General features: G+C 36.3%; 1 long non-coding RNA gene across 1 annotated transcript in view; it reads left to right on the top strand.

The window, feature by feature from the left end:
* Positions 1 to 12685, top strand: part of LOC145674642 (uncharacterized) — a 137792-nt gene extending 125107 nt beyond the window's left edge. The window contains exon 3 of the long non-coding RNA XR_014129006.1: positions 12577 to 12685. This is a non-coding gene — a long non-coding RNA (uncharacterized LOC145674642). The remainder of the gene's footprint in view (positions 1 to 12576) is intronic.
* The last annotated feature ends 5941 nt before the right edge of the window (positions 12686 to 18626 follow it).

The following is an 18626-nucleotide window of genomic DNA, read 5'->3' on the forward strand; positions in this document are numbered from 1 at the left end:
ATGTGTAAAACTCATGACGATACCAAAAAAAGAAAAAATGCTGTTGTCGCACTTGCATTAGCGTCCCTAATTTTGTTTCCAAACAGTTTCGTAATTATTTCCCCTGTGCTCACTGCTCACCATATGCTCGCTGGCGCATAACGAATGTTTCCCAGTAAATGTTAATTCTAATTTGGAGAATTTTATAAAGTTTCACAATATTTCTCACTAGATAGTCTTCTATCTACGTGTTTGGATATTTTGATAACAGATTTCCCTATTAAATGTTTAATTTTCCCTAGATGTTTAATTACGGAAAAGTTTTACAATGTATTTGTATTGAATTGAAATTGTTTTGAATTTACTACATAAGGTAAGTAGACCGAAGGAGGAGAACTCAAGTAATTGATATTCTACGTAAAAGCAACCTATTGTAGAATGATGATGCTTCTTACCTTCAGCACATAATCTTTACGTTAGAGAGTCAGACAGAGAAAGATCCTGGTCTTTCCTCCTCTATGACCACCCATCTTAAACCTCTACATATCATTGTTCGTGTCACAAAATTTCGGTGCTCCAAAAACATTCAAATAATAATAATAATAATAATAATAATAATAATAATAATAATAATAATAATAATAATAATAATAATAATAATAATCCTGAATATGCCATCCTTACATAATTTAGAATATCTTAGTTTCCTAGTTTAAATCTTAAATATCTTAGTTTAAAATGCTTTCTTTAGTACTTATTTGAGCAACCATGTAGGAGGGGGTACGACTTTTTATTTTGCCCCTCTCATTTCAGTAGCCTTCCAACAGAAAGTAATTTTTGATAAGCAGGACAGACAAAATGAATAAGAAATATATTTACAGCATCCTCTCCCCTTTCATGATTGGAATATCACGTAATATTTTTTATTCTACGAAAGATGGCCCTGTGCGGTTAGGGGTAGGCAACTAAAAAAATACCTAATATATAGCGCCCCTTGATTGTAATATTACCGCTTCTTTATTTGTACGAGGGAGCCCCTACACAATCAAGGGTGACAAAAAGAATAGGAAGAGTGTCTATTGATTCCAGTGGTGGATCCAGCACGAACTCCTGGGGGAGGGGAGGGGAAGTGAAACATTCTTTTGATGATGTGAAGCTGTCACAAATTACCACTTAACTAAACTAAACAATAGTGGGGGGAACTGGAACCCAGTCAGTTTAAATTGATGTAAAAGTTTAATTTTTGGATTCATATTAAAGTTTTGGTTTCAAATGAGAATTTCAGTCCAAGTGGTCAATGATCAAATCTCGTGGGGCTCTTCAGTGTAGGCTAATACGGCCCCCTTATGAGAAAAGGCAAAATTATTAACATGTTTATAACTTTCGAATTTTTCGTCTATTTCAAAGAAATATTTTGCTTCGTATTAAAGTGTTGGTTCCAAATGACAAACTCAGTCCGAGTGGACAATGATCAAATCTCCGGAGAGGTCTTCAGTATAGGGGGCTACGGCTCCCTTATGGGAAAAGGCAAAAATATGAAAATGCTTATAACTTCCGAATTTTCCGTCTATTTTAAAGAAATTATTGGCTTCATATTAAAGTCTTGGCTTCAAATGACAATTTCAGTCCGTGTGGACAATGATCAAATCTCGGAGGGCTCTTCGGTGTAGGGGTTTCGGCTTCTTTATGGGACAAGATTCACGTAGTTGATATGGCAAAATTGTTTTGTATATATAAGTGGAAACTTGCACCATTTGGTTAATTTTACCTGTTATTTTTTGCAGATTCATATTCCAAGCAATAGTTACTTTGCAGAGCTAAAAGAAGGCACTTACTAGTTTCATTAAAATGAAATGTCTTTTATGAGAGGAGCAGACGAACGAACAGGCACCCAAACGTTGGTTGAGTCGTACGGTTGAAACTCGTTAAGCTCGCTTCAATTATTATTATTATTATTATTATTATTATTATTATTATTATTATTATTATTATTATTATTATTATTATTATTATTATTATTATTATTATTAATAATAATAATAATAATAATAATAATAATAATAATAAAGCATTGCAGGGACCTTTGGTGCAGGGGGTCCGTGGCTCGATTCCACTTCGTGCCAAGTGAAATTTGAAGTGGACAAATACCGTGTGCATGGGTATGTGTTTTCTTGAGATTTTCCATTTTCCTCCCACTTTCTTCATTTCACCATTTCATTCATCATCATTCTCCCTTAGCGTAGGTGCATAATCGTCCAACGTTAAACTAGATATTGCAATTTCAATAACAATAATAATAAAAATTAATTCAACTGAAAGGACTGTAATTTATGTGGACAGCAATTATCATAAATATGCAACGATTATAAAAACAATGCTTTGAGTAGAAAGATAATCCTTCCCAAGTGTTAACGAATGCGCACGAGATAAGACATGTCTCGAGAAAGAGACAAGACGCGCTTTGTGACATCCAAGATAATACGAGGCAAATGTTTTGGACACGAGATAGCTTGTAAAATGTCTCGTCTTGTCTGGAATGTCTCGAAAACAAAAGTCTAAGTTTTAAAATTATTTTTCAAGATCTATTCTCTCAGAAGTAGTTCTCTGCCTTAAAATTAATAACGACATTTGTGATTTAAAAAAAAAGATAAACAATGCCTAAAGTTAATAGTTAACTTTTCGAAAAGAAGCTTCATTAAGGGTGAACCTGAAAGATGTGCACAAACTTCGGGAGGTGATTCGTGACATCAAAAGGAGACAAATGGTCCTCTTGCAGTTTTCGAATTCAGCTTCGTTGTCGAGATACAGGGTTGCCAACTAGTCGTGTTTGAGAAACTCACTGGGAATAAATTCAAGTCCAAGAATAAACTACTACTCATATATTTTTCAGGTCAATTGACTTATACCATGTTGTAAGGTCAAATATTTATTTATGAAGTGTGTACAAAATTCGCCAGGGTCTTTTCTGAGAAAATCGTCGAGAAAAAGTCACCTCCAAGAATAAACTACCCCTCGTAAATTTTTCTAAGAGAAATATCTGATACTGCAATATAGGGTTGTTAATTAAATATTGATTAATGAAAAATAAACAAAATTGTTAAATCCATTTTTGAGAAAATAGCGTTTTTCGATTTTCGGCTGTTTGTAAACCACACTTATTTTAGGTGGTAGGAAAAAATGGAAAAGCTCCTGTAAGTAAACTCTAAGTTTAAAATTTGGTGTAGATAAGTTGAACGGTATGGCCTCTAGGCGAGTGCATATAAAAGTGTGCCGAACGGACGGACCGGAAGGACGGGTGTCGAAAAGTCACATTTTCGGTATGTAGACGCCATGAAACATGTAAATCCGTTGAAATCTGAATTTGATATTATTTTCACAATCACTATATTGTCTTCTCTCTTTTGTCGCTCGAAAAAGAAAAGCCTGAGTTTACCACAAAAAGCTAGGGAGTTTCACAAAAAATATTCAATTACAGGGCCACCGCACTAAACTTTTTCAATTCAATTTCTTAACTGTGTTAGGCCGCAGTTGTTACTGAAGTGTGTATTTGGATAATACGAATTATCATATTATTCAAATACATCGAATGTCAGATTATCGAATAAAAAACTTCGATTGAAGAAAATCCATACTACAAAACTAACTCACACTTTGATCACATTTTCATTAGACATATAATAGACCAATTAATGCAATCATTGTTTATGAAATATGAAAAAAATCAAATGAGTCACTTTGGGAAAGTCGTTCAAAAAGAACACGTCAGGAGTAACCTACCTCTTGTGAATTGTTTCGAACAATGAGTTAAGATATACTTTTTGTTATTAATGAAATATTTATTTGCGAAATTTGAACAAAATCGCCTGTCGTTCGAGAAAATTGTCGGGGAAAAAACCTTGACCCCAAAAATAAACTATCCGTTGTAATTGTTTTTCATAGAAATGACTTATACTAAAATATAGGGTTATTAATGAAATACTTATTTATGAATTATCAATAAAATTGTCCGAGTAATTTTTGAGAAAATCGTGAGGGAAAAATAACTCCCCGAAGAAACTATCTCTTGAGGATTCTTTCAGGGTAAGCGAGTTATTCCATATTACTAGGTTTTTAATGAAATATTTATTTCTGAGTACGAACAAAATTGCTTGACTCATTTTTAAGAAAACCGTGGAGGAAAAACACCCCCAAGAGTAAACTACCCCTCGCATATTTTTTCAGGACAAACGAGTTTTGCCATATTGTTCGGTTATTAACGAAATATTTATTTTTGAAATATGAATAAACTCTTTTGAGTCGTTTTTGAGAAAATCGCCCAGACAACACTCCACCAAGAATAAACTACCCCTCGCATTTTTTTAGGACAAACGAGTTATGCCATATTGATAAGTTATTAATGAAATCTTTATTTATGAAATATGAACGAAAACATTTGAGTCCATTTTGAGAAAATCATTGAGAAAAAACTCACCCCCTTAGTATAAACTACCCCTTGTATATTTTTCTCAGATAAATGCCTTATACCACAAAATAGGGTTGCTAATTAAATATTGATTTATAAAAAAAGAAAGAAAACAAGATCATTAGAGCCAGTTATGAGAAAATATCTTTTTTTTATTTTCATCGTACAGGAAACTACCCTTGTTTTGGGAGTAGGAGGGAAATAAAAAAAACTATAGGAAATACTATGAAAATCTTAAACTAAAATTTGGTGCAGATAAGTTGAACATACCGTAAATTTTTCAACTAATTTACGGTATGTTCAAGTATGGCTTCTAGGCGAGGTATGGCTTCAGGTATGGCTTCTAGGCGAGTGCACAGAAAAGTGTAGCGAACGGATGGACGAACTAATGGACATGTATCGAAAAATAACTTTCTCGGTGTTAGGGGCTATAATACGTGTAAATTCGTTGAAATCTCAAATTTGATTTTTTTTTTCGAACACCATACTTTCTTCTCTCATTTGTCACTTCAAAGTAAAAGGAACTCAGAACTACAGATAAAATACACCTACTTTTACACATAGACATTTATTGATTTAAAACTGTTTTAGTTTGTGTCATTTCACTTCCAATATAAAGGTTTTACAATGATTAACGGCATACCAATGACGAGACGGAAGTTTTCAGGAAGTAAATGCATTCAGAAGTCTAGACTGCATTACAGTCTGTTTTTATTTCTGCAATTGTTAACAGCTGTAATTTCGTCCAAACGCTACATGAAATAATTTTTGGTTGACGTCATTGTATTACTATTTTAGTATTGTTCTCTTCAGACTTGGTTGAAGTTTTGTCTTAACGGTTATACATTTTTTCTTTCTTATTTCATCGTTACATAAGAACAAAATGTTATGGTGAGTGGATAGATTCGAACCTACGAACATTGAGTTTACATTCTTCCAACACTTTACCAATGGACCAAGCTTTGTCTTCACGTTAACGCCCGGTTACAGGGTTTACTACGATTTAAATAAAATGGCTGGCTGTTAGAATTCCCTGCTCACATATTTCGATAAATAATTTTCATTGCTTCGTAGATACGTAGAGCAATGTTTAGATACACATTTTAGGAGAGTGAATTTTGGTGTATATAATAATTTCATGCCAGGTAAAAGCTAGATAAGTTTTGATAAAATGTTTCATATGTAGTTCTCAATAATAAGCTTGCTGTTCGGAGTGAAGTTCCAAGGTTCAGCATTGCCTAGCAGTTTTTGCTATTAATATCCCTTCTAACAATATTGGCAGTGGACAAAAGTTAGCCCATGTTGAAGCTTTTTGCTCCTAATTTAGTTATTTTACTTATTTAAGGAATATATTGAAAATTGTCAGCAGGCACGTATGCAGTAATTTATTTCGGGAGAAGTCCGACTTCAATATTAGGATAAATTATAATAAAATTTAAAAGATAATCCTTAAATTTAGGCTAAATTTACAGAGAAGTTGGGATTTCAGAGGGGAGTCCGGACCACCTGGACCCACCCCTAAATGCGTCCTTGTTTGTCAGTAACGTTTCCTCATTTTGAAACCCTCAAAAACTTCGGATATATAAAGGAAAATGAGTTATTTTCGATAAAATATCACTTCAGAATACGCGACAGTTTTATTGCACATGGTGGTATCCCAAGTTCACAAGGGCAAGAATTCATTAATTTTGATTTTCTGTCATTGTGCTCTATCGAATGGGTAGGTTTGTAACATATTACTCCTACGAACAAGCATGACTGGCAGGTAGGAATACTGAACACAACTCCAGAGAAATGCATGCTGAACTTACGTTTATAGCTACGCTTTGGTGATTTGCCCTCAAGGTCAATCGAGTGGTAATTCAGTTCCGTCTCTGTTCTTAAGCCATGTTCGTATTACTTCGAACAGTTTTGATAATGAAAAGCATGCCTCTTAATATAACAGACTTCTTTCGCGTAAGAAATCGAAACTCAGTTGGTCAGAGCAACTAGTCTGTAAGAATTAGGTTGTTAGTTAGTTAGGAGCCCAGTACGAGTAAGGGTTTTTATTACTATTGTTTTTATCTTTTTTATGTGAGGAAAAATCAAATTGTGACATCGCGATATCAAATGTATTTGATTAGGTAGCTTTGTCTTAGCTAAACTTTAAACATCAGTAACCGTCGAAATTATTTCACCAACTGATCACTTACTGAACATTTCAAACACGTCAAACCAGTGGCATAACATGAAGGTTAACATCTCCTCCGCAGTTCTTAGTTATGCGTCCGTACTTTCAAGGGCGGACTAAGGGCCGGGCGACCGCCCGGGGCGCCAGAGAAAGAGGGGCACCAAAACGAGCTTCAAAAAGTAAATTTTAAAATGTGCTTTCTACTGACGTTTTTGGTTTATATTCTTGTAAAGTAGTGGCAATTATATGATCTTTTTCCATTTCACTATGGAAGAAGAGAGTTTCATAGTACTAAGGGGGCTGTATCGAAAAATTGAGAGATGGCATGTAGAATAAAGAGTGCCGGGAATTAAGTATTGTTTGTTTGTTTGCTTGAGTTTAGCGTTCCACGGTTATGCCTTAATGGGCAAGGGAGATGTGGATACTAATTATAGTGGAATCCGAACCACTTTTATCGTTCAACAGTAATCCACCGGGAATTGGACCCGGTACCACAGAAGGCAGGCGTGCTAGCCACTAGACCAGGGGGGGTGAGTTGGTATTGTTTATAGCGGGCCATATTCTTTGTGAACTTTTCCTAGGTAATGGATTTCTTTTTGAAAATGGGTTTAAAACAGGGGCGTCATATAGGGAGGGCAGGAAGGGGCATTTGCCCCCCGTGAGTTTGAGATGTATATAGATTTTATCATTAGAATAGTAGTAAATCAGTGAAAAACGCGAAATTTTACTTATATCAAGAGGTCTTGCCCCCCCCCAAAGCAAAATCTGAAATGACGCTCCTGGTTTAAACTATTAAAAACGCTATGATAAAATGTAAAATATAGGCTACTACTAGGGGAAGGGCGCCAAAAAGTCACTTTGCCCGTGTGAAAATTTGGCCTGCTCCGCCCCTGCGTACTTTCTGTATATTTTTTGGCCTTGCAGCTTGTGCGGTCCCCTCGCCACATTGTTGCGGGGGCGCTATTTACGCCTACCCTTCGAACGTAATTCAATAACTGTTTAAGAAATTCTACCATCAGCGTGAAAACGGGAATATATTTTTCTAATAGTCCCAACGAACTTTCACTCAGAATGCCAGATGCAATTTTTCAGAGTGGGCTCTGGCTAAGTAGAAGGAAGATCTGTTTCCTAAGTAAGTTCCTTTCAGAAAGTTTGCTATTTCTTTAACAGTGATGTAAATAAATATACTTATCGTTATTAGCTGGACACCAAACCATCCTGGACAAATCCCTCTAGAACAATGATCGGCAAAAGTTATTCTGCATAATTTTATAAGCGACTCAAGGGTGAAACACTTGTTAACGAAAGCAATGTTGTGTATATACTGCCTTGTTTCTGACAAAATATAAAGTCTTTTGTAATCTTTAGACACTTTTCCTATTCTTTTTGTCACCCTTGGTTGTGTAAGGAAGCCTCGAACAAATAAAGAAGAGGTAATATTACAGATAAGGGGCGCTATAAATATATTAGGTATTTCTTTTGTTACCTAACCATAACGGCCTAGGGTCGTCTTCAGTAGAATAAAAAATGCTACGTGATATTACATTCACGAAGGAGGAAAGGATGCTCTAAATATATTTCTTATTCATTTTGTCTGCCCTGCTTCTCAGAAATTATATACCTTCTGTTGGAGGGTGCTGAAAAGAGAGGACGGGAAATAAAACGTCGTGCCCCCTCATACATTTTAAATTTTGTGACGTGGTTGCTCAAATTATTACTAAAGAAAGCACTTTAAACTAAGATGTGTAAAGTTACAACATTATGTAAGGGTGGCATATTCATTAATAATAATAATAATAATAATAATAATAATAATAATAATAATAATAATAATAATAATAATAATAATAATAATAATAATAAATATGAATGTCTTTGGAGAGCCGAAATTATGTGAGACGAACAATGATATGTAGAGGTTTAAGATGGGTGGTCATAGAGGAGGAAAAACCAGGATTTTTCTCTCTCTGACTCTCTAACGTTAAGATTATGTGCTGAAGGTAAGAAGCATCATCATTCTACAATAGGTTGCTTTTACGTAGAATATCTATTACTTGAGCTCCCCTCCTTCGGGCAACTTTGCTTATGTAGTAAATTCAAAACAATTTCAATTAAAGACAAATATTTATAGAGAAAATTAAACATTTAATAGGGAAATCTGTTATCAAAATATCCAAACACGTAGATAGAAGACTATGTAGTGAGAAACATTGTGAAACTATAAAATTCTCCAAATTAGAATTAACATTTACTGGAAAACATTCGTTATGCATTAGTGAGCACAGGGGAAATAATTACGAATCTGTTTGCAAACAAAAATTAGAGACACTAATGCAAATGCGACGATATTTTCTCTCTCTTTTTTTTTTTTTGGTATCGTCATGAGTTTTACACATATGTTACAATTTGATTCTTTCCCAAATAAAAAATAAATAAAATAACCTTAGTGATAAAAATGACAACAGTACTTCCACGGGATTCGAACCGTCTACCTTCGGTATACAAACTCGTTGCTTTACTTAACTGAGCTATTTGCTCTCTTACGTAAGCTGAACCTGTTCTACAGTAAAGACGATTTTTCATTACAATTGGGCTAACAATTCGTCTTTTTCCATAGGTAATTTCCACTATTTGCACTATCTATACGTTAATACTTAGCATAGATTCATATATTTGGAGTTCGCTGATAATGCATATAATAAGACATACTAGAAATATTTCGTTAAAATTTTCGTTTGTAGATCTAATCCACTCTTCTCTCAATGACATAGATGTCGCTGCTTCGTGTTGAACTGCAGAATTCCCTCGCGTTCTTGAAAATTTCCCACTTTAGCAGAGTTGGTAATTCTCGAGATTTCTGTCGATTTAATGTTTTTTGCTTCTAATTTCTTTATTTTAAGCTAATATCTAACACAAATATTAAAAACGGGTTTGTTATTAACCTGTCCTGCTGGGGAAACCTTCCGAAATTTCGAACATATAAAGAAAACGGAGATATTTTCAAAAAACTTCAAAATAAAGAGACGCGTCATTTATTTTGCTCATGGTAGTACAATACTGTATTCAAAGTTTTATTTATTTTTTTTCTTCACAGTAATTCTAATGTTCAAAACTTATCCTCAGTTTAGACTCAAATAATAGAAGAGCAAACTCACGTAAATAGTTTTACAACATGTTAAAATTATAATGTGAACACGATATATTCCATAGATGCAGAACGATTTTTGTAAATAAAAACATATAAAACTTTAAATTAACTTCCATTTAAAAGAAAACAAGTTAACTTATGTTATTGTTTACTTCCTCCTTAATTCAGTAGGTAAACAGTTAAGTAACAGCCAAAATATAGAGATAGTTTTATGAAATAAAAATATGTTCTAGGAATATACCCGCATAGGACTAAATTTCTATTTAATTCTGTCTCTCTACGAAAGAAGGCTTTTAAACTTTCCTTTCTTTAAATTTTGTTCAAGTTAAAAATATAAATCTCTTTTGACGATTATACTATGGGTAAGAGCGATATATCAGTTCTGTTAGCCTTTAGTACATTTATTTATTCCTATTTGGTGCATTTTTTCTTATGCACTTATATAATATTTGTATAAACAACGCACAGTTTAGTGCTGGTAATTTCGAGTAGATGAAAGGGGAGCATTGCTGTCTACCATCAATGTTTCATCAGATTGCTACATAGAAAGGTGTAGATCTCCTATACTCCTATGCTTGTGTAAAGGGCTGTTGGTTTATTTTATTAATTTTTCCTATTTTGTGAAATCTTACGCAGAGTATGATATACGTACGTGATTGCAAGAGTATATTGAATGAATTAGTACATAGCTTAATACTCGACTTTTTATACTAAATGCACAATATGTGTGTAATCGGAGTTCCGTTGAGTAAGGCACTTGTTCAAACTACCCAGTGAGTCTTTAGGTTGAGAGGAAGTACTTTTGAAACCTGTTACTTGAAAATCGAGTTTATATATTTCTCCAGGTTTCAGAGGAAACTAAACATCCCTCAGAGATAGTATGGGTGGTCGTTTTTGAATATTTGTGGTACATTCTAGGTTGAATTGGTAGTTGTTCAGAAAGAGAGAGAGAGAATTGTAAATAGATCGCGCTACTACGCATTCAGTGCTTTGATAGTTTGATAGCTGGAGAAATCTATTATAAAGTGTAAGTTAAGAGATGGGCATCATACCTCTCTAAACTTTATATCGGATTATACTTTAGGAACGACATTATTTCTGTACAACGGTCATAAAAATGAAATGTGGTTTATTGCACTATATGAACGACCGGTAACCTGAAAACTTCAGTGTTTATCTTTGCAGATCGTGGCAGGAGCTCTGCATAAAGGATAATTTACTGTGAATATGGTAAACAACTAGAAATTACATTGTGATTCTATCAAATGAAATATGTATGAGTGCTTGACATACATCTTGTGCCAGTACGTTGAAACTTTGTACATCAGATGAGAAGTGTAATCAGGATAGTAGCCTTATCTGAGTGCCACAGAAGACAGTGTTGTCAGCGAATAGCTTTATTCAGTTGCAGTCCTTAATATTGCACGCATCATCATAAAGATTTCATTGTCCGGGGAGGGGACGAGAAGTAACTTTTGTACATATGATTTAACGGAAATGTCCTAAATGCTCCAATTGAAACCATTTATTCAAACGATCTTCATCTGTGGAAAGAGAGTAGATCACATGGTCTAAAGAACCATTGCCAACCTCTGGAACTTTCAACAGAGAACTTTTTCACATGTTTTCCAGGAGCTTCTTACCGTCAAGTGAACGAACGTGTTCTACCAGACACATAATGAAAACAAACTGTTACTACACATAAATGTGTGCAATACATATACAGGGTGTTTCAAAACAACACCGACAACGTTTTGGAGATGATTCCTGACACCAAGATAAGACAAAAAGTATAGACAAACCTGGGTGCACAAATTCTTCCTTTCGGAGTTATAGACTGCCGAAAACATGAAAAAATAAAGTTTCAAGATCCATAGTTCCAAAACTGTGGGACCTACCGCAGTCAGGTCAAAACTTCCCTTAGGAACTGATATGTGCACTCTCCAAAGATCAATTTTTAAGAATCCTAAAGTACTCACGCAACAACTTTTATAGAGGAAGATTGACTACGACCATACAATCTGAAGCACTCGCCAACTACCTCAATAAAAAATGTTGCGGAAGTACCGCAGGATTCTGAAAGATGGATATTTGATAGGGCAAACACTAGTTCCTAAGTGAAGTCTTCACCCGACTATGGTGCGTGCCATAGAGTCAAGTTTTGGGCCTTTAAAGATCATTTTTTCATGTTTTCGACAGCCTATAACTCAGAAAAGAAGCATTTGTGCACACGGTTGTCTATACCTTTTGTCTTATCTTGGTGTCAGCAATCAACTTCCGAACGTTGTCGATGTTGTTTTGGAACACCTGTTGATATATATATATGCGTGTGTGTGTGTGTGTGTGTGCTATAAGTCAATATCCGATCATGTGTTATTTTCTGTTCAACATTTAAAATGTTGAGTGGTGGTGAAACTTCATCATTGTATTTTCTGTTTTGTTTTGTTTGGAAATCAAAATTTACTTTGCAAGAAAATAAATTTTTGTATGCAGATTCATGCAGATGTTGGGGCCGCGGTGGCTCAGCGGTAGAGCGTTCACCTCTGGTGCTTGGGGTCCCAGTCCCCGCCAAGTGAACTTTGTGGTAGACAAACACCGTGTGCGTGGGTTTTCCCGGGTTTCTCCCGTTTCCTCCCACTTTCTTCATTCCATCATTTCATTCATTACTCATCATCACCGTCTCCTTTAGCCTAACCGGCATAAGCGTGGGACGTAAAACTCAAGGATTTCATTCCATTTTTCATGCAGATGTTGCTGTAATTGTGAGTACCAGTAAAATAAGCACTAACTGTTCGATATACAATTCTTTCTTTACAGGTATTGAGTGTCATGAATAATTCCCTGAGCTTCAGAAATCATCAGCTTCCTAAATGGAGTGTAAGAAACAAAATGTTGAACTCATGAGAAATTTATGATACACGTACCTAAAGCCTGATATGCTGAGATTGTAATACAAATTGTAATGCAGAGATTGTAATACGAAGCATTTTGAGTATTTAATACACATTGTACTCTAAACCTTGGTAGTAGATTTCATTTCGTTTTCCTTTTTTGTTTTAAATTTATCAATCTCTCCCAAACACTTCATTGTGTTATGAAGGAGTTATAAACCAGTTATCTTCCATTAAAATTGCCAAGGCATTCCAGCATTACGTGGAGACGTACTTTTGGATTTGGGGGGCCTGAATATTTTCCTTAAATTGCGTGCTTTCTTGCTATATTTTCTGTATTTTTCGTAGTTTAAGTTACGTTAAATCAATTTACCTCAGCTTGGGTTAGTTTCGGTTAAGTTAGGTTAGGATTATTGAATGTGGAGGGCCAGAATTCTTTGCTTAAAATACCTTCCTCGTATATTTTCTGTATCTTTGATGGTTTTAGGCTAGATTAGATTATTTTATGATAAATTAGGTTGGGTTTGTTAGGCTATATTAGTACTTAGTAATTACTCTCATCTAACATCAGCTCATTTTTTTTCTGTTAAGGTGTTTGTTTTTTTTTTTTTTTACCTGATTTTGGCACCGCAGTTCTAGAATTATCCCTACGTGGCCCTCAGCGAAGTGCTTCTTTACATATTAACAGCGTAGTGGTGTACGAATTGATAGATATTTACCGTGGCGGCATTGTTGATGGAGTATTTGGATATTCCAATTTATTTTTTTTCTCTTACAAATACTTTCAACTTTAGTAAGACAATTGTAGCTGTCCATGAGTTGATTTGTAGTTTACGATAAATGGCCGGATTAAGGAATGACTGATGATTGTTTTTTTTTTCCTTTTGGTTATTCATTAAGTTAACATAGCACTTGAAATAGCTTAAGTACTGAGCCAATCTCTTGTCCAGTTCAGCCAACTTGGCGGCCAAAGTATTGAACGTTATTCATTGCACTGTGCTGAGACTTAGAACCAAACTTTCCCTACACGTGAAAGAACATGAGGGAAATTATGACAAGCACGAGGCGTTGATTTCTCCATTGTTAAGGCCAAATGCAGACCCAACAGTATACCCACCAGAGCTTCTGTTCCAAGGATATTGGGATGTTTGCAAGGTTGCGAACGTGCAAATAAAATATTATCCATGTTATAAACTTCATTTGCTCCGAACTATACTTAAAACAAACTAACAATTCCTGAAGTTTTCTTGAGCCCCTGTAGCAATGAAACAAGCATATTTGAACGCTCTCCCGGGCAAGCTATATAGAAATCGACCCCACTAACATTAACATTCACTAAATGTGGTAAGATTTATAAGATTTTTTTGTTTACATTTGACATCAATATATTAACAGAAAAATAAAGCCTGAATAAGAATGATGCAATATATACTTAAGTGAAATTTACAATATTGTAGAATCTTTTATTTTTTCAATAGGCTTATCGTGATATTGTGTAGTTTATTGTTTACAGGTTTTACCTCGCAAACAAGAGTTACCAAGTTCGAATCTGATGGCACAGATCTATTCCAGAGCTTCTCTCAGTTACACTAAGCAAATCCGTGATGATATGCCTTTAAATACAGGTTCTAGGAAATGTACTTGCGTATCTTTCCCTAACGTTCCTGTTGTTAGTTGCCTTGACTGGCTTTTCAGTCTATACCTCGAATTTTAGTATATATATATTTTTTTCTTCGTTTTCATGAAGTGATTAGGGTTGCTCACGAGACAAGACGATACATAATTTTCATGAAAAGATATGACACAAAGCTCCTTCGTTGGGGCAGGTACACTTCCCGAGCTTTCTCATGGCTATATGGTTCTCGTACGAGCCTTTGGCGTGAGAGATCTGGGTTTGATTCCCGGTCGGAGCTCATGTGGTATGGATCCCATTATAAACTGTACTTTTACGCCCCATATAGCTTCAATGCTGGCTGGGATGGTAAGCTCAAATTTAATCCAATGTACACTTTACGGGACGAGACAGCCTAAGCTCTCGGCCTACAAACAACCTTAGCTGTTCAAGTGTATTGTAAAGATAAAATGGCTGAACATTAAAATGTGTTATAAACCATTAGAACTGAATGAACTGTTCATCTTCAATCTTATTCAGAATGATGTGTGGTACTAAAAGCAGTGTCCAGCATTTTTTAAAGACTATACTGATATTTCTTATTGATCTCCGTCTAGACCGTCCTACCAGTTTTGATAGCATTTGACACCCGAATTGACACCCTGAGTAGTTTAGGCTTTTATCATATTATTTTTAGTTAAACTGTGCATTTTAAGCGGGAAAGCCTGGGTTCTAAAAGTTTATGCGAAAATTTCAGTATCTCAAGTCACGATCCTCTCAAATTCAAATGATCGAACTTGTTGTATAAATTAGTCATTAAAATTATACAACCCAATCTGCAACGTTTCTGGAAATTCCGATTTGAGAGGTGCAAGACGCCTTATACACAGTATATAATAAATGCAATTATCTCTACTTCTCAATTCTAGACGATTAGAGTGATTTTGATAATTTTGGTACGTGACTTAATTACAGCACAGCCTGAGCCTTTATTGTATTTCTTTGATTAAAGTGCCCATATTAAGAGGAGAGAGGGAGATTTAAATTTTATGCAAAATATTTAGTATCTTAAGACCCTCTAAATTTATAAAGATGATATTTATATAAATTCTTCAATAAAATAAAATTATATATATATATATATATATATATATATATATATATATATATATATATATATATATATATTCATCCTCACGGCATTGTCAAGGCTCTATATTTGTATTTTACATTTAAAGTTGCAACCGGGTGTTTCTGACTGCCGTATTCGGTAGCCCGATCATCACCCCTGTTCTTCGCGCGCAGAGCCATTGGAAGAACTGAAAACGTACTCTGTACACAAACAGTTTATGGTTGTGAACTCGGAAAGCCTGGTACTTCTGCTTGTGAAGGTCAAAAAGTGGGAGAAAAAAGGATGTGTAGAATGTAAAGAGGGTTCAACAGTGACATGTATACTTGTAAGAACCATATTCATTTGTAGTTCGTGCACATTCCGCCTGTAGTGCTACCGTGGCACAACGTATATTGTAACTGTATAACTCTTGTACACCGCTTGTAGGTCTATTGGCGTATGTAACGACCGAAACTATGTTGTCAGCTCTGACTGCGATAAGGCACTGCCGTGCTGCTTTTGCTTTTCTTTTTTTTTTTTTTCATTTGTGAGACGCCAAACATGTTGTTTTTGCTTGTTGCAAGCGCTGAACGGGTTCCTGCGGAGCGAAGTATTTAACAACTTGACTACATATTCTTGTTTGCGATAGTTTTAAATTGGTTAACTGTTGAAAAATATACGAAAATAAAGCTGTACTTGTAAAGGTATATTAGTCGAGGACGTAGCTACTGACAGTGTTGATTACAGATTATTTCGAGGAAGAATTTAATAACAGTTGAGGTGAAAAGAAGACAGGTGAATATCGTCAGCCCCCCACCTTGGAGTTTCGAAAAAAAACCTATGCCAATCGTTTGTTCTACGTTTGTGCCGGAATGTACCGCAAAAAATTTCGTTTGTACCACTTCCGGTACGAAGTTATAATAGTTTTAAAGTGGGGGGGCTGGATAAACGGCAGCCCCCCACCTTGGAATTTAAAAACGAAACCTATGCCAATTGTTTGTGCTACGTTTGTGCCGGAATGTACAGCAAAAATTTTCGTTTGTACCACTTCCGGTACGAAGTTATAATAGTTTTAAAGTGGGGGGGCTGGATAAACGGCAGCCCCCCACCTTGGAATTTCGAAACGAAACCTATGCCAATTGTTTGTGCTACGTTTGTGCCGGAATGTACAGCAAAAATTTTCGTTTGTACCACTTCCGGTACGAAGTTATAAGGGTTTAAAGTGGGGGGGGGTTGGAGAAACGGCAGCCTCCAAACTTGGAATTTCATAACATAAGCTATGGCAATTGTTGGCGCTACGTTTGTGCCGGAATGCACCGCAAAAATTTTCGTTTGTACCACTTCCGGTACGAAGTTATAAGGGTTTTAAAGTGGGAGGGCTGGAGAAACGGCAGCTTCCAAACTTGGAATTTGGAAACAAAACCCATGGCAATCGTTTGTGCTACGTTTGTGCCGGAATGTATCGCAAAAGTTTCGTTTGTATCACTTCCGGTACGAAGTTATAAGGGTTTTAAAGTGGGAGGGCTGGAGAAACGAAAGCCACCAACCTTGGAATTTCGAAACAAAAACTATGCCAATCGTTTTTGCTACGTTTGTGCCGGAATGTACCGCAAAAATTTTCGTTTGTACCACTTCCGGTACGAAGTTATAAGGGTTTAAAAGTGGGGGGGGTTGGAGAAACGGCTGCCACCAACCTTGGAATTTCGAAACAAAAACTATGCCAATCGTTTGTGCTACGTTTGTGCCGGAATGTACCGCAAAAATTTTCGATTGTACCACTTCCGGTACGAAGTTATAAAGGTTTTAAGGTGGGGGGCTGGAGAAAAGACAGCCCCCACCTAGCAATTTTAAAACAAAACCTATGCCAATCGTTTGTGCCGGAATGTACCGCAAACATTTACGTTTGTACCACCTCCGGTACAAAGTTCTAAGGGGTTTGAAGTGGGAGGGCTCGGGAAACGGCAGCCTACCACCTACGAATTTCAAAAGAAAACCTATGCATATCGTTTGTGCCGGAATGTACCGCAAACATTTTCGTTTGTACTACTTCCGGCACGAAGTTATAAGGGTTTTAAAGTGAGGGGCTGGGGAAACGGTACCCCCCACCTAGGAATTTCAAAACTAAACCTATGAAAATCGTTTTTGCTATGTTTGTGCCGGAATGTACCGCAAAAATTTTCGTTTGTACCACTTCCGGTACGAAGTTATAAGGGTTTTAAAGTGGGAGGCTAGAGAAACGGAAACCCCCTACAGTGAAATTTCGAAACAAAACCTATGCCAATCGTTTGTGCTACGTTTGTGCTGGAATGTACCGCAAAAATTTTCGTTTGTACCACTTCCGGCACGAAGTTCTAAGGGGTTTGAAGTGGTAGGGCTCGGGAAACGGCAGCCCCCCACCTAGGAATTTCAAAACAAATCCTATGCATATCGTTTGTGCCGGAATGTGCCGCAAAAAAATTCGTTTGTAGTACTTCCGGTACGAAGTTATAAGGGTTTTAAAGTGAGGGGCTGGGGAAACGGAACCCCCACCTAGGAATTTAAAAACTAAACCTATGCCAATCGTTTGTGCTACGTTTGTGCCAGAATGTACCGCAAACATTTTCGTTTGTACCACTTCCGGTACGAAGTTGTAAGGGTTTTGAAGTGGGGGCTGGGGAAACGGCAGCCCCCACCTAGGAATTTCGAAACGAAACCTATGCCAATCGTTTGTGCGACGTTTGTGCCGGAATGTACCGCAAAAATTTTCGTGTGTACCACTTCCGGTACGAAGTTATAAGGGTTTTAAAGTGGGGGGCTGAAGAAACGGAAGTCTTCAACCTTGGAATTTCGGAACAAAAACTATGCCAATCGTTTGTGCTACGTTTGTGCATGAACGTACTGCAAAAATTTTCGTTTGTACCACTTCCGGTACGAAGTTATAAGGATTTTAAAGTGGGAGGCTAGAGAAACGGAAACCACCTACAGTGAAATTTCGAAACAAAACCTATGCCAATCGTTTGTGCTACGTTTGTGCCGGAACGTACCGCAAACATTTACGTTTGTACCACCTCCGGTACGAAGTTCTAAGGGGTTTGAAGTGGGAGGGCTCGGAAAACGGCAGCCCACCACCTAGGAATTTCAAAACAAAACCTATGCATATCGTTCGTGCCGGAATGTACCGCAAACATTTTCGTTTGTACTACTTCCGGCACGAAGATATAAGGGTTTAAAGTGGGGGGGTTGGAGAAACGGCAGCCTCCAAACTTGGAATTTC

This window comes from Thermobia domestica, chromosome 17 (genome assembly GCF_964235325.1).
Source record: "Thermobia domestica chromosome 17, izTheDome1.hap1.1, whole genome shotgun sequence".
NCBI classification, from domain to species: Eukaryota; Metazoa; Arthropoda; class Insecta; order Zygentoma; family Lepismatidae; genus Thermobia; species Thermobia domestica.